Source organism: Acipenser ruthenus, chromosome 2 (assembly GCF_902713425.1).
Source record: "Acipenser ruthenus chromosome 2, fAciRut3.2 maternal haplotype, whole genome shotgun sequence".
NCBI lineage: Eukaryota > Metazoa > Chordata > Actinopteri > Acipenseriformes > Acipenseridae > Acipenser > Acipenser ruthenus.
In genome coordinates, this window is record NC_081190.1 from 13855718 (window position 1) to 13871912 (window position 16195).

The following is a 16195-nucleotide window of genomic DNA, read 5'->3' on the forward strand; positions in this document are numbered from 1 at the left end:
AGTTCTTTAATGGCATCTGTTGCACAGAGGGCTGAGAGCTGTGAAGACATGCCATGAATGGGAGTAACGTGGGTAACTAGCGGCCTAAACAGAAGTAACTGTCATGTGTGTTATTAAATGGAACTCGGGAACTAGGCTAGGTATGGTCTGAAACATGTAAGTGCTATAATTGCATTGATGATTAAAATGCAGTTGCATTAATTAAACTACCGTAATAGCTTTTTTAATTAAATAAAATAGATTTAAAAAAAGCTTTTTTTAAAGCAATTATGAATTTAAAGTGTTGTGTATTGCAGAAATTAAGCCCCTTTTAAACTAAAGAAAATCTCTGCTAAATCCTTAAAAATACACTGTTGTCATGGGTATGTGCTTATAAACAGTCACATCCATTTTACAGTACCATGCACTTAAAGAAAGCTCTCAGTTTGCATGTGTTACTTTCAGGTCAGGTAGTGTTATACTTACACTTGCTACAGTTGGTCTATGAGAGGTGAAAGTAACAAAAAGTAAATAATATAATGCAAACTCATCTAGTAACAAAAAACGAATCCATTAACAACAAAACAGCATACCTTAAATTGAAATTCAATTTACTCAAGGACAAAAAACAGCATACCTTAAATTGAAATTCAATTTACTCAAGGACAAAAAACAGCATACCTTAAATTGAAATTCAATTTACGCTACGGTGCGCAAGATCTTTATTTGAGCTGTGTACTTTTGCTCCACAGTTTATTTAAATATGTCTTATTTGAACTGTGCAAGCACAAAGTGTCAATCATTCCCCTCAGGGTCTGCTCTTGCTGTCTGCAGACACGTTCAGCCAATCACAGCTAACTTTAGTTGGAACCCAAAACTGACACTCAACAGACAAGTTCTGGATGGGGGCACCGAGCTTTACAGAAGGACCGGGCTGAAGTTAGTTACTTATTCCCGATTCGAGGGCTGAAGTTAGTTACTTATTCCCGATTCGAGGGCTGAAGTTAGTTACTTATTCCCGATTCGAGGGCTGAAGTTAGTTACTTATTCCCGATTCGAGGCTGAAGTAAGTTACTTATTCCCGATTCGAGGCTGAAGTTAGTTACTTATTCCCGATTCGAGGGCTGAAGTTAGTTACTTATTCCCGATTCGAGGGCTGAAGTTAGTTACTTATTCCCGATTCGAGGGCTGAAGTTAGTTACTTATTCCCGATTCGAGGCTGAAGTAAGTTACTTATTCCCGATTCGAGGCTGAAGTTAGTTACTTATTCCCGATTCGAGGGCTGAAGTAAGTTACTCATTCCCGATTCGAGGCTGAAGTTAGTTACTTATTCCCGATTCGAGGGCTGAAGTTAGTTACTTATTCCCGATTCGAGGGCTGAAGTTAGTTACTTATTCCCGATTCGAGGGCTGAAGTTAGTTACTTATTCCCGATTCGAGGCTGAAGTAAATTACTTATTCCCGATTCGAGGCTGAAGTAAGTTACTTATTCCCGATTCGAGGGCACACACACACACACAGTCGGGCTTCTTAACACCACAGCAGCCCCGAAGAGACTGGCTGCTTTCTTTAAATACCCTGCACCCGGCTCTAATATACAATGATAGCCAAGTGCAGGGTATAATTAATAATAAAACAATAATACAATAACAAATTTAGGCCTTTCAGCCTGTGACCTTCTGGCAGATGTAGTCCTTTGCTCCCCAGGACTACACTTTCTCACAGTACACAGCTCAAATAAAGATCTTGCGCACCCTAGCGTAAATTGAATTTCAATTTAAGGGAAGCTGTTTTTTTTTGTACACAGCTCAAATAAAGAACTTCTACACCTAAGATAAACTGAATTTCAGTTTAAGGTATGCTGTTTTTTGTCCTTGAGTAAACTGAATTTCAATTTAAGGTATGCTGTTTTTTGTCCTTGAGTAAACTGAATTTCAATTTAAGGTATGCTGTTTTTTGTCCTTGAGTAAACTGAATTTCAATTTAAGGTATGCTGTTTTTTGTCCTTGAGTAAACTGAATTTCATTTTAAGGTATGCTGTTTTTTGTCCTTGAGTAAACTGAATTTCAATTTAAGGTATGCTGTTTTGTTGTTACTAGATGAGTTTGCATTATATTATTTACTTTTTTGTTACTATTCCCTCTCATATAGATCATCTCTCCTGTAGTTAACCAATGCAGGTCCCCACAGGCCATTTGACATGAAATATTTGCCACAGGCCATTTGAAATGAAATATATGAGCAAATAAGAGCCCTACTGTCAACAGCCTGTAGGGCCCTCATTCGCTCATTGTTACTGTATATCAGTTGTAGTTGAATTATCTTCTATGCAGTTACTGATAAGCATATGTTTCACTGGTAACAGATGCCTCCAGTGCTGTAATGTGACATCAAAATGTCAAATGAAATCTGTCCAATATGATCTTTATATTCAGATAACAAAGTGAAATCCGGAACTACAGTGAGTTTGCTGATGGTATTGGAATTATTTTCAAATAACACAATTAAGCTAACTAATATGGAATATAAAGATCATATTATTGCTAATAAAGGGCGAGTCAAAGCCATGCCTTGCAAGAAAAGAAAATATGCACATGCACACACTGAGCCTGTGTAACACATGACATGACAGGAAATCCAATCAGGCCTCTCATTTGTTGCATGGGGGGGCAGAGTGAACCCTGAGTTCCATGATCATTGTGTGTGTGGGCAGGCTTTGTGATTGACAGTTTGCAAAAGCACAGCACTGGCATAGAATGACCAAGTGGCAAATTGAAAGTAATTCATTTGAATAGAATGCTCAGTACTGATGTAGAATAGATTAAACAGATAGGAAAATGGTGAGCTGGAAATTTGAATTATAATGCATTTACATTATTGAGCTTGATATTAGCATTTTCAATTTGTCATGTATTAATTCAACTCAAGTGTTGAGCTTTGTCTGTTTGACAGTTGTTATTTAAATTAAAGTGTTGGGCTTTATCTTTGATGTTTAAGGCACCAACTTTGACAATCAAATTGCAATTGTAGGGACCAAATTTTAAATAAAAAGATTCTCCGACAGCTGATACGAAGCAGCAGTTTTATTAAGCAGAATTCTGGAGTCTGCTAATGACACACAGTCTGCTAATGCTTCCCTGACACGTAGTTACAAGGTACAGCTTTTTATAATAATGCACAAACAAGACAAAATAGTGTGTGCGTGCAGCAGAATGTATATTCATCTTAAAAGGAAACAAAGTATCACAAGATGTTCTCGTTACGCACAAGATGTTCTCAGCACACAGCCAAAGTGTGATGTCCATGTAAAGTGCTGACTTACCTATCCATATTTCAACATAGCTTACACAGATGTACTCAATCATTTTCATACTACATATTTAACTAATATTTATTTTAACCCTTCACCCCCCACTTTTGGCCCGTGGCCAATACAGCCCACGAGGCCAACATGAGACTGTCTTCCATCATTGCTTCGTTCTGAGCATTGTCCAGAGCAGTTTTCATCTTCTGTATCGTTTGGAGGAGGGCTGAGTGATCAAGAGTCCCGGCCAGAGTCCACATATAAGCGTGATAAAGCATATATGGTTTTAGAACCTATGCAGTGTGAGATATTGGTGGAACATTGCCTATGTTGTATGGAAAGGTGAGTGCGATCAGAAGTAATACACCACTGAGTGCGGTTCTGCTGCACGACCTACTCAAAGCCTCTAAGAGGCCTAACAATAGCAAGCCATTGCAAATTTGTATAGTGTTAAGTTTCCCATCACAAGTACATACAATAATATAATTAATTATTACCCACCCAACCTACAGTGGCTAGCATATATACATGATTACCTTGTTACATTGCTGAATGTCAGACAGCTGTCATGGTCCTCGGTTGTTTGTGTTTGTGATGTCTTAAGGGCCCCTGAATGGATGGGTGAGTACAGCGTCCCATACTTCAGCAGCCCATTCTATCCCTGAGCCACCTTCAGTGTTTGCTCATTATTGAGCTCTACGATTTACTGGTAGTCGTCCAGACAGTAAATCAGTAATATCCCATTCTAATTGGTTTACCATAGCAGTTCCCATCCTGTAACATCTTTCTTCATGCTGAGTAACATTATCATTCATAAGCACAATTAATAACACTAATAGATTCTAACGTTAGATTTATAGCTTCAGCATTGCTGTGTATAGCCATAACACCTTTTGCTAACCCTTTAGCTGCATACATATGTGTGCTGTCATCATACTGATGTTGAAACTCATCATTCAATGTATTGATTTCAGAATTAGCACCTCCGAACCATCCAGCAACTTCAGATAAGATTTCACTCCGCTGTCTACCTCTGTTTTTTCTGTCTGGGGTGACCTTACTTTGTAGGACATTTCGTTTAATGGTGTCGTTAACCTGACCTATAAACAGTTGACACAGAGTAGAAAAGGTAGACTAAATAAATTGACATAAACCTGAACCCGGTGTCAGATAATGTTTTCTAATAAACCCAGAGGTTCCCCAATTTCAATCAGACCGTGTGACAGAGGTACGTCTATATGTGGACATGGAGGACATTTGTTTTCCCTGTGAATCAGTGGCCCAAAGGAACCAAATTAGGGTGGTATAAAATTAGGGTGTTTCCCATAGATATGGTACAACATGAAAATATGATATCTTGACCTCTCTCCACCTCATTTTTTTTTCAATTGGTGAAAAACTACTCCCTGCAAAAATTTCATCAAAATTGGATTGTATTTAGAGGTGCATCATCAACCTTGAAATGTTTACTATATTTGCTTGATATGCACCTTTCCCTTCTCCCTTGCAATAATCTGATTGCGCATAATGTGATTGCGCATAGGAAGTTTGGACCTCTCGTGTGGCTACCTGTGTTCTTCAGGGCCAGACATCCAAATCTTTAAGCGTTTCCAAAATTGGTGGGGCCTCATTGATCACGCCAAGTTATGGACAGGATTGGATGACAAGGAAGCGACTTTGAAGATCACAGACGACATGAAAGAAGAAGTTCTCAATTTCGCGCAACAACAGCTTGAAGAAATACAACCAAGAGAAGTTATAAAGAACTGCTTCCTCTGACCATCATCTTCATGGGTGGCGTGCCTCCTGCAGGAATTTGCTTCCGAGCTTCAGCAGGACTTCATAGAGCACGATGGATGGCATACCTGCTGTATGGCTTCAAGAAAGTAATTCACTTGAATAGAATGTTGACAAGCTGTTGTTGGGAAAGTAGCAGGGGCACCGTGAAGACCAAACGGCATAGTGAAAAATTGAAGAAGGCAATTTTTTAAGAGGACCTTTTAAAAGGTATCTGCCAATATCCTTTCATCAGGTCCAGAGTGGAAATAAACCAAGCCCGTCCCAGTCAGTCTAAAAGGACGTCCACCCGAGGCATGGAATAAGCATCAAACTGAGATAGCATTCAACCTTCTGAAGTCAATGCACAACCTCAATGTCCCATCTGGTTTAGTTACAAGGAACAATGGGGCTGCACCATTCACTCCTGGAGGGCTCATTTACTCCAAGCTCTAACATGCTCATCACCTCCTCCCAGACAGCTTTCCTCTGACTTTCTTGGATACAGCACAGCCTCTCGTACTCGTAGATCTCGTGGAGTGATAACAGCATGTCCGGTTAGGTGTGTTCTACCAAGCAAATTAGAAAACACAAAGTTTTTAATTAATTCTCTTACCTCTTCTTGTTGATCAGACGTTAATTGACTTCCCATTGGAATCTCCTTTATTGGATCAGACTTAACTGAGGGTTCAAAGTCCTCCTCCAAACTAGATGGGGATATAAAATAGACTTCCATTTCTAACCAGGGTTTAAGGAGATTAATATGATAAATTGTAGTTTCTTGTCGACGCCCAGACTGTCGGATCTCATAATTGACTTTTCCAATCTGTCAAATGGACCCTGCCATGTCGCAAATAATTTTGATTCCAATGAAGGAAGCAATAACAGCACTTTATCTCCAGGTCGAAATGTTCTATTTCTTGCATTCTTATTGTAATGCTTTTGCTGTTTCTGCTGCACTGCTTTTAAATTTTCTTGAGCCAATCGACCAACTACATCTAAGTGATCACACAGTTGTAGCACAAACCTTACCACATTTTTGTCAGTCAGTTGGGAAGAACAGACAATCTTTTGTTATCAGATGCAAAATACCACATGGTTGCAGACCATACAATAACTCAAAGGGTGAAAACCCTGTGGAGGATTGAGGTACTTCCCGGACCACAAAGAGCAGGTGAGGAAGTAATTTAACCCAATTTCTTTTCTCAGTAGTCACAAAGTGGCGCAGCATACTTTTTAATCCATCTGAGGTCCGAATTGAGCGAATTTTTAGAAGTTTGTACAATTTTGAATACAGACAGACATAAAGTTAGTGCCCTGATTAGTAAGAATTTCTTTGGGAATCCCCACCCTAGAAAATATTTTCAGCAATTCAGAAGCTACTACATCCGCATCCATTGGAAGACAAAGGGGGGGGTCATGAGCTAATCTCATAACCTCTGGAACCAATAACTGTGTTACAGGCTGTCCTGTCCCGGGAGCCCGAGTCACCCTATATAGCAATTGCCCTCAGGTGGTGGAGCGCATTTGGGAACAGTTCGGGAAGGCGCAGGTCGACCTCTTCGCCTCAGTGGAGATGACACACTGCCCCCTGTGGTACTCTCTCTACCGCTTAGGCGGTCCACTCGGCGGAGACGCCCTTGCCCACGAGTGGCCCAGGATGCTCCTTTACGTGTTCCCGCCAATACCGCTGCTCCCGGCCTTCCTAGAGAAGGTCCGGTTAGAGAAAGTGACAGTTCTCCTAGTGGCCCCCTGGTGGCCCAGGTGAATCTGGTTTTCAACCTACAAGGCCAGCCCTGGGAGATCCCGCTTCGCCTGGATCTCCTCAGTCAGGCGAAAGGCACTCTCTGGCATCTGGAACCATGCACGTTCCAATTATGGGTCTGGCCCCTGAACGGGACTGCAGGTCAGCCCTAGGGCTATCTGACTGGGTCATGGGCATGTTGCAGAGCGCTAGGGCAGGCCCCACTATGTCGTTATATGCCTATAAGTGGAGATACTTTCAAAAAACTAGAGGTTGTGACACTGTATCTTGCCCTATGCCACTTAACTGCTGGATGCCGGTAGGTCACCTTCTACTTTGAAGGTGTATCTGGCAGCCATTTCTGCATGCCATGCCCCCGTTTATTCTGTATCTCCGGGTGCGCATTTCTTGGCGACACGTTTTCTCAAGGGTCCTTGGCGATTACGCCCTCCACCAATTGAACATAAATAGCGTTTATGTACTAAAAATGTATTATATATCTGAGAGTTACCTGGATGACTAATAATACCTCAAGACAATATTATACAACAACCAGAGGAGTTTCGTCAGGGCCTTCAAGGTATTCTCTGCTGACCAGACAACACCAACTAAACCACCGACAGCAGTCCATTCACAGAACTCGCTTATATGCTGCGAAACATACTCCAGTGTTTTCCTGAAGGGCCTGCGATGCGATCAACCAATAGAAGATCTGCATTTTATCCACGGCACTCCAATCATAAGTGCGAGGCGGGACATAAACAGTTGAATGTATTCTCTGCCTCGGCTGAAGGTCTTGAGTAAGTTTAACTAATGGGATAGTCAAAGATCTGCCCCTTGTTGTGCAGGTGTCCAACCATTAGGGAGCAGAGGCTACAGCAATCTAGGATGTTTATTGAAGTCGGCACAAAAACATGAGGGTTCCCAAAGTCACTTGCGAGCCACTGTTACAAACCTGGACTGATGTTCAACTGGATGAGCAGAAGCATAGCGGTACAATACATCACAATAAGCAAGTAAGAAAAAATGGTGAGTTTCTTAAACGCTTGATTGATTCTGTTGTTTACCCTGGCAAGCAATAACTGGCATTCTGAAGGCATGATGAAGGCACCAATTCCTCATATAGAGGTATTTATGTGGAATTACTTTCGCTGACTACGACTGCATGCAATCACTTGTTAATCACTTGTCAACAGCACAGTATTCTCGGGTACCTCTAGATTCAGATCCACTTAATCTCGGTGTCTCAGGTTCTGCTAGATGCAATAAAATCAGAAGTACAGGAAGCCAAGTACGCAGCTGTAATGGTAGATGAAACAACCAATGCTGGAAATGCAGGTTAGCTGTCTTGTGTTTTCAGGTATGTGACTGACAGTGGCCTGAAAGAATGGTTTCTGAATTTTGTGAATGTGACAGAACATAAACGTGCATGTGACATCATCTCACAGGCGGGCGGGTCCTGACTCTGCTACCCCAGTAGATTTTGTCACGACACGCCACTAGCAACACCATATATTTACATAATGTAAGATAAAAGATAAATACCTTATGTTGGTAAAAGTCTCAATGGCTGAAAGTAATACCATGAGGCTAAATTGTATTGTACATGTAGTAATACAAAACACAGGCCTCCAGAGTTAAATATAACTCAGAGCAGCAAATTATTAAATTCTGTCATCCTCTTTTTTAATTTCCTGAAAAACACTATCACAGATCACACTGCAAATTTGCAGAATCCAACTTAGGTTGCAGAAATACTGATGTACTGCAGATTCTTTTTTTTAACCTTGTAAACAAACTTAACTCTACAGAAGAACAAATGAAAGTTTATGAATGTTCTGTTAGGTAGAGCTGTGAGCTTGTAAATACCTGTCTTGTGCAGATATTCATATTTTCAGAGTATTTACTTTTAAGAAATGTCTCTCTGGCTCCACCTGCTCTGACTGGAAAACAAACATCTGTAAGTAACAACACTTCATATTTGCTGTCTCTTGTCAATCCAGGGCTAAAATGGATAAATGCAAAGCAAGTCGGCTTCTGGAGGCAGAACCCACTTTTCACAGAATTGAGAAAACTGAAAACCAACTAATTTAATTTTTAATTAACTAATGTGTTACAGAACACCTTGTCCATATCACAAGGGTTATATTTTTAAACATACTGCTGACTCATTTTTAATCACACATCATGGGTCATAGATCAGTTGGGCAAAACATTTCTCAACACTTACTCTCTAGGAGAAAAAACAAATCTGAAAGAATTACAGTGTATCCTGATCTTGTATTGCTTGATACATGGCAATATTTCGAAATATATATTTTTTCTGCCGTGCATTCTCAAGTAAAAAAAAAAAAAACGTAATTCCCTACAGTAGTTCATTTACTATTATTATGAGAATATGTTCAAACAAAATGCTTTGATGTGGATAACATGGGATAAAGCAAATGTAAAGTAATGATTTTCTTGTAAACACTGCTGGGGATTCTGGAACTCTTTAAGCAAAATGCATTATGCACTACTTTTTGATTTTCTTTTCCCCAGCAGTAAAGATTTAAACTACTGCAATTAAAAATGCATTAAGGCCAGAGGTTTTTTTTTTTTTAATTTGTATTTATTTCACTGCTAACAGCGGCCTCACAAGCTTATTCTTAAAATGAAAACATTTGGTTTATTTAATTTGCTCTATGCTTCAGCGTTGTATTTCAAGCTCAAAAGGACAGTGCAGGTACTGTGATAAACTTTAACAGCCCTATAAAAGATACAATTATACAAACAAACTGCATTTACATTTTATTGGGTAATCGCAGAAATCACATAGCCCTGGCACAGAATTTGTTAAAAGTTGCCGCTCTTGTCACAGGGACGATAGTTTGTGTCCTCTCATTGCATAAAAAAAAGGCAACTTCAGCAGATTGGGTCTTTGTCGACCCAATCTTCTAAAGTTACCTTAGTTTAGACAAAGCTATCGTTTGGTACCTCAGCATGTTACAAATGTACCTTGATTTCAAGTCATATACAACATCCCTTTGTTATGAAATTTGTCAGACCTACATATGGTAGTGGAATTATGGTAGAGTGTTTGGCCGAAACGTCAGACTTCTCTTGTCATCCATTTTAACGCAGACCAATACAGTGGACTTTTTTTTTATTATACTGAGCGAGTGTAACTTTTTCTACCGTGTATATTTTTGGCTGCTCCTCGTTACACAGATTGTTAGTTGAGCACATTCCTATATCCTTTTGATTGTAATTGTGTAATCTTTTTATTTATTTTTTCACTTATGTAAGAGATTTTGCAGTCACATAGAGATTATATCTTTTTTTGAATCCATTCGCTTTTATTATAAATAAACGTATTTATTTGTCTTCCAATTGGAGTGAGGCTATAGTAGCGGTTAGCATTTTTTTTCTCAAAATGTTTATTGTTTTAATGTGTAAAATTCGTCTCAATGGTATAACTGGTAACAGGGAATTATCAGTGTAGTGCAGAGTATGTTGTAATGCAAAGTATTAATGCTAAACAAGAGGTCTACACCTAATATAACTCCCAATTTTCCTTTGCTTTAAAAATCTCCACAGGGTATAGTATTCTTCCTTAATCCCGCTCCCCTTTCTTACCATATCAGCCGCTTCATGTGTCTGAATTCTCATGAGATAATCAAACAATTATCCTTGAGTTTGATCGCTGGCGGCCATGTCGGGAGCTGCAATGAATGGTTTGCTGCAATCGCTATTTTTTTGCAACAGCTTTGTCTGAACTAGGCTACATTTCACTATAGAGCCTGTGCACATTTTGATAGAGCCCCGGTCGACAAAGTCCCAATCTGTATAACTTTATGGGTTGTCTTTATTATTATTATTATTATTATTATTATTATTATTATTATTATTTATTTCTTAGCAGACGCCCTTATCCAGGGCGACTTACAATTGTTACAAGATATCACATTATTTTTTACATACAATTGTCTTAATTTAAAGCCTAATTCAATGGGTGCTAACAGGTGGATTTTAAATAGGGTGCGATCCAGTCCTACTTGCGCTCAAATTCTGCTCCCTTGCGTGCACCTGTTTGGCGTTGATTTGAGACGATCGCAGTCCTCCAGGACTGGCAGCGGCAGGTGTATGCATGCATTATGAGGCTAATTTGTAATGAACCCACCTATTTATATGAGGTGTGTGCTCAGGTGCGTAGTAGAGGGAAAGCGCTCTTATGGACGAACAAACGATTGAAGAAGTAGGAAATACAACAAAAGAGACGGAAATACAACAAAAGAAGACAGGATGTGGATTGAAAACTTCACTAGCCGACAAATTGATCTTTTGATTGATGGGCTCCTTAAACACAAAGAAGAACTGTTTGAACATAAGAACATAAGAACATAAGAAAGTTTACAAACGAGAGGAGGCCATTCAGCCCATCTTGCTCGTTTGGTTGTTAGTAGCTTATTGATCCCAGAATCTCATCAAGCAGCTTCTTGAAGGATCCCAGGGTGTCAGCTTCAACAACATTACTGGGGAGTTGGTTCCAGACCCTCACAATTCTCTGTGTAAAAAAGTGCCTCCTATTTTCTGTTCTGAATGCCCCTTTATCTAATCTCCATTTATGACCCCTGGTCCTTTTTTCTTTTTTCAAGTCAAAGAAGTCCCCCGGGTTGACATTGTCTATACCTTTTAGGATTTTGAATGTTTGAATCAGATCGCCGCGTAGTCTTCTTTGTTCAAGACTGAATAGATTCAATTCTTTTAGCCTGTCTGCATACGACATGCCTTTTAAACCCGGAATAATTCTGGTTGCTCTTCTTTGCACTCTTTCTAGAGCAGCAATATCCTTTTTGTAACGAGGTGACCAGAACTGAACACAATATTCTAGGTGAGGTCTTACTAATGCATTGTAGAGTTTTAACATTACTTCCCTTGATTTAAATTCAACACTTCTCACAATATATCCAAGCATCTTGTTAGCCTTTTTTATAGCTTCCCCACATTGTCTAGATGAAGACATTTCTGAGTCAACATAAACTCCTAGGTCTTTTTCATAGTTCCCTTCTTCAATTTCACTATCTCCCATATGATATTTATAATGAACATTTTTATTGCCCGCATGCAATACTTTACACTTTTCTCTATTAAATTTCATTTGCCATGTGTCTGCCCAATTTTGAATGCGGTCTAGATCATTCTGAATGACCTTTGCTGCTTCAACAGTGTCTGCCACTCCTCCTATTTTTGTGTCGTCTGCAAATTTAACGAGTTTGTGTTTGCAGTTCCAAGTACTCTTTCTGTGTGCTTTGTTTTTGGTCCCTTTTAAACGCTCTGTAAAGTGCCTTTTTTCGCTGAATATTTTTTTTAATTGATTGGAGAATGAAGCTTGAGGATGGGAGCAACCGCAAAAGAAAGAATATGGAATCAAATCAGAGACAACATCAATGCAGTCTCCTGTGTGAAAAGAAACACAGAGAAAAACAAAATGTGCAGATCTTAAAAGAAGGACAAAAGAAAAGCAAGCACGTACTCGAGCATACGAGACAGGAACAGGTGGAGGACCAGCGCCCAGAGAAACATAACTGAGATGGAACTAAAAGTATTTCACCTTATAGACAATATGGATTGGATGGTGTGAGTGTACAGGTCTCTCTTTCTGTCCAGATGAATGCTGCAAAATGTAAGTAGCTGACCCTCAAATCAAATTATTCAACCCTGTTTGATAGTTTCTTTTAGGAGTATTCCGGGGTACAATTAGGTATCCTACAGAGACTGTTAATGTGCAGCAGTGAATACATGTACAATAATCCACCCTTGCATTGTAATTAACATAACGTTGTCTTTTAAGATGAGTCTGAAGATCCAACTTGTGAAATGGCTGCAGAACATTCCACGCAAGAGACTGAAACTACACCCAGTAATTCACATGTTTACCCTGAAAATGAGATGCGAATGCTACAAAGAGAGAATAACAATTTATTAAAGCACTGGATTGATACAGCAATTCCTGGCATGAACCGAATTTCAAATGCATTGGAAGCTATTAGAACTCAAATTGGTAATGTTACTGAGCTGTAGCAAAAGAAATAATTAAATTCCATATATATTCAAAGTGATGACATTCAGACTGGCAGTCAAAGGGACACAATCAATATTGATGTTTTGGAAGAAGGCTGCTCAATCACTGCAAATCATTTAAGTGATAACAATATACATGAAGAGGAAATATATACATATACTGTAAGTCCATTAGACACCCATGACTCAAATTTACATGAAAATGTATGTGGTAAACACCGTAGGAAAAATCATATTGCTGAAGCCAGTTGCTTGCCTGCAAAGAGTTGTAGACAAAGAACATTTTGCAACATTTCACAAAAATCTAAAATGGTCTGTTTGTTGAATCTGTATTTTCTTATTGTTTGTTGCTCAGCATCCATAATGTTTTCACGTATTTTGTAAATTCTGTTTTCAGGGTATGGTCTACATCTCCTTTGCCACCAAAGTAATTACAAAGCCATATTGCAAGAACAAAAGATCCAGTACTCAAACAGGTTTGTTAAATCACATTTGGTTCAAACAGAATCGTTGCAGCTTGGTTCTGCACCACCTATTAGCTTGTCTCAGCGCAACCAGGTGTAAATAGGGTGCGAAGGATGATACGGTGTGCTTAAAATCGATACTACTACCTCAGACCACCTGCGCTTTTCATTTCCATATTTCATTCAACAGGATGAGCTCATTTCATGGAGTTTGGCGCAGGTGGGAGTAGTACACCTTTACACCAGTACGTTGCTTGATTAGGCACTTCTAAAAAATCGACACAGAGAACTTTGTGGAACGCAAATGCTGTTACGCAAGCAGAACAAGACCTGCCTCTTAAAAATCCACCTATCAGTGCAGAAATTAAATACAACTTTCAAATGTTCTATAGGCAATTGAAACACATATTTAATGTCTCTATTACTTAATAACATGGAGAAAGATGGGTGATTTTAAGGATATATATAGCCCCCTACCACCCAAACAACCCCCTGCCCTGTACACACACGCACACAAACACACACGTATTTGGTAGGAAAGAAAAAAAATGACTTGTATTTGAGGAACTGCACAGGGAGATGTTGATTCTTTCATTGAAATTTATTAGCGCACAAATTGGGGGAATAAAACAGCAGTAAAAGACAAAAACGTGTCTGTTTTTTCAGGGAACACAAAAAAGATACAATGTCAAAAATACATAGCTGAAAGGACTGTGTTTTAAAATAAGTAGGCTTCCATTTAGATGTACTGTAGGTTTTGTTGGTACAGTACTATATTTTCAACAGAAGTAGTATTTTAATTCAGAATGATATGATTCTGAAAATATCACTTGACAAAACAGACGACTGGACACGTGAACTGTAATACAGTACAACTTTTAAATCTGGAACGTATTGTAGCAGTAGGTCAAATTCCCCATTAATGACACAACAGCAAAATTAAATCAAAATGTTATCATGCACAGAACATTTTTAAAACGTGAAAGGCAATGCAGTTTAGCTAAAGATTTAAAAATAACACCACCAGTTTCCAGAATTAAAACAGTATCCAAAATCAGTATTCAAAATTGCAAAATATAATGCTGGATAAGGCCCTAATGTCACAGTTCACTTGCAAATGAAAATGCACAAAAGCAACTAAAGATCACAGATTTTTTTTAAAAAAATGCATCACATCACATGTTTTTGGATGAAGCACTGTGTAACTGCAGTGCACAATAAAGACCGATTTGCCATCCCAGAAAAAAATAAAAAACGCGGGCTGTGACGGTTAAACAAGTCAATTGTAACACTGAAGAGATGGGCTTTGTATCAGAAAACTGGTGACCAGTCGGAAATCGCGTATGACGGATAAGTGCATTAATTTGTTACATATATACAGTATTATAGGGATTGATTTTATTCTTAATACAAGGACGGCAAAACGCAACTGATGTGTATCTGAGTGTCGTATATAGAATATTAGAAAACGATTGAGTGTGAACAGCCAATCAGCTTCCAGATCTAGCGGGCTTCTATTTTGCATAGATGCCCGCTGGAACGTTGAAGTGCTTAACTGTGAATTCAATTTTAAATCAATCCGGAGCATAAATACCGTCTTTTTCCCTTAACATTCTAATCTGATAACATAAAAAGCTACTTAAACATACTTTCTAATGCTGGTGTAGAGACAAGGGAAATCATGTTTGTGACAGGACACCGTAATGAAACCTCAATTTGCAGATACTGGACAGCAAATCAACAGGAAAGACACGATTGGTTCACAATTTTGTCATCAGCTGGATCCAAACACCCTCCCTCAAAACCAGCCAGTCAAACTGCAAACCCTGCTTCAGTTCTTTCTGCACCAGCCAATCCAGTCCCTGCCAGCTTGAATGAAGCCCCGCCTCCAACAACAAGTTTCGAGTCCGAGTCAACATGGACTATTCAACAATTGTACATGTCCAGATAAATTATAAGAAAGAATAAGACACCAATAAATAAATATGTTAGCCAAATAATAATTATTGTAATAATAATAATAATAAAGTTTTCTCTACGTGTATTTCACTTTTTTATTCTAATTATGTTAGGGACTATTTTCCTCAGCGGAAGGTTACCCAGTGAAATATCAGAAGTCCAGGGTAAATATAGGTTTTAAAGTTTTTTTTTTTTTAAAAGAGAAAATAAATAAATAAATCGTTTTCTAATAGCGATAGAGATTTGTCTGGTTCGCTTGGTTGGTGCTGCTGTTGGTGGAGGATGATTGTAAATCTTTACAGAGGCATATTTGTTAAAAGTGCCTAAAAAACACAAATTGTGGGTGTTGCCGAGTGACTTAAAACAAGACATTTTGTTTGAAAGTGGTCGGGGTGCACAGGAGTCAAATATGGGTCAATGGTCAAGTATAATCTTCTAGACGAATATGCCATTTTGACGTCACTACTGCAGTATTATGCCTTTAAAAAATAGTTTTTCTCCATTTTCCAGTACAATTTGAAATGCCCATTTCAAATGACATCTCATTAGAGTTACACAAAGTAAAAGCTCAGGCAGCAGCTGAAGGAGATATATGTGCAGCAATATTAATATAAAAAATATCTTTTGCTGCAATTTTAAAATTATTTTGACTAAGGAATCAAGATGAATAGGAGGCATTTGCTCATAGCAGATACAGTTAAGCTGTCATACCACAAGGATTCCATTACTGAATAGAGTTCCAGGCATCTTCAGCACTGTGATTATTCGATAATAGGAACCGCTGCCTCACTATTCCAAATGCCTGTATCTTGCGATTACAGCACTCAGTGCTGAATCGATTTAGCTAGGAGTCTATGAAAGTCACAGATGCTTACAGTACAGCGAGTAAAAAATGTCAGTCAATTTT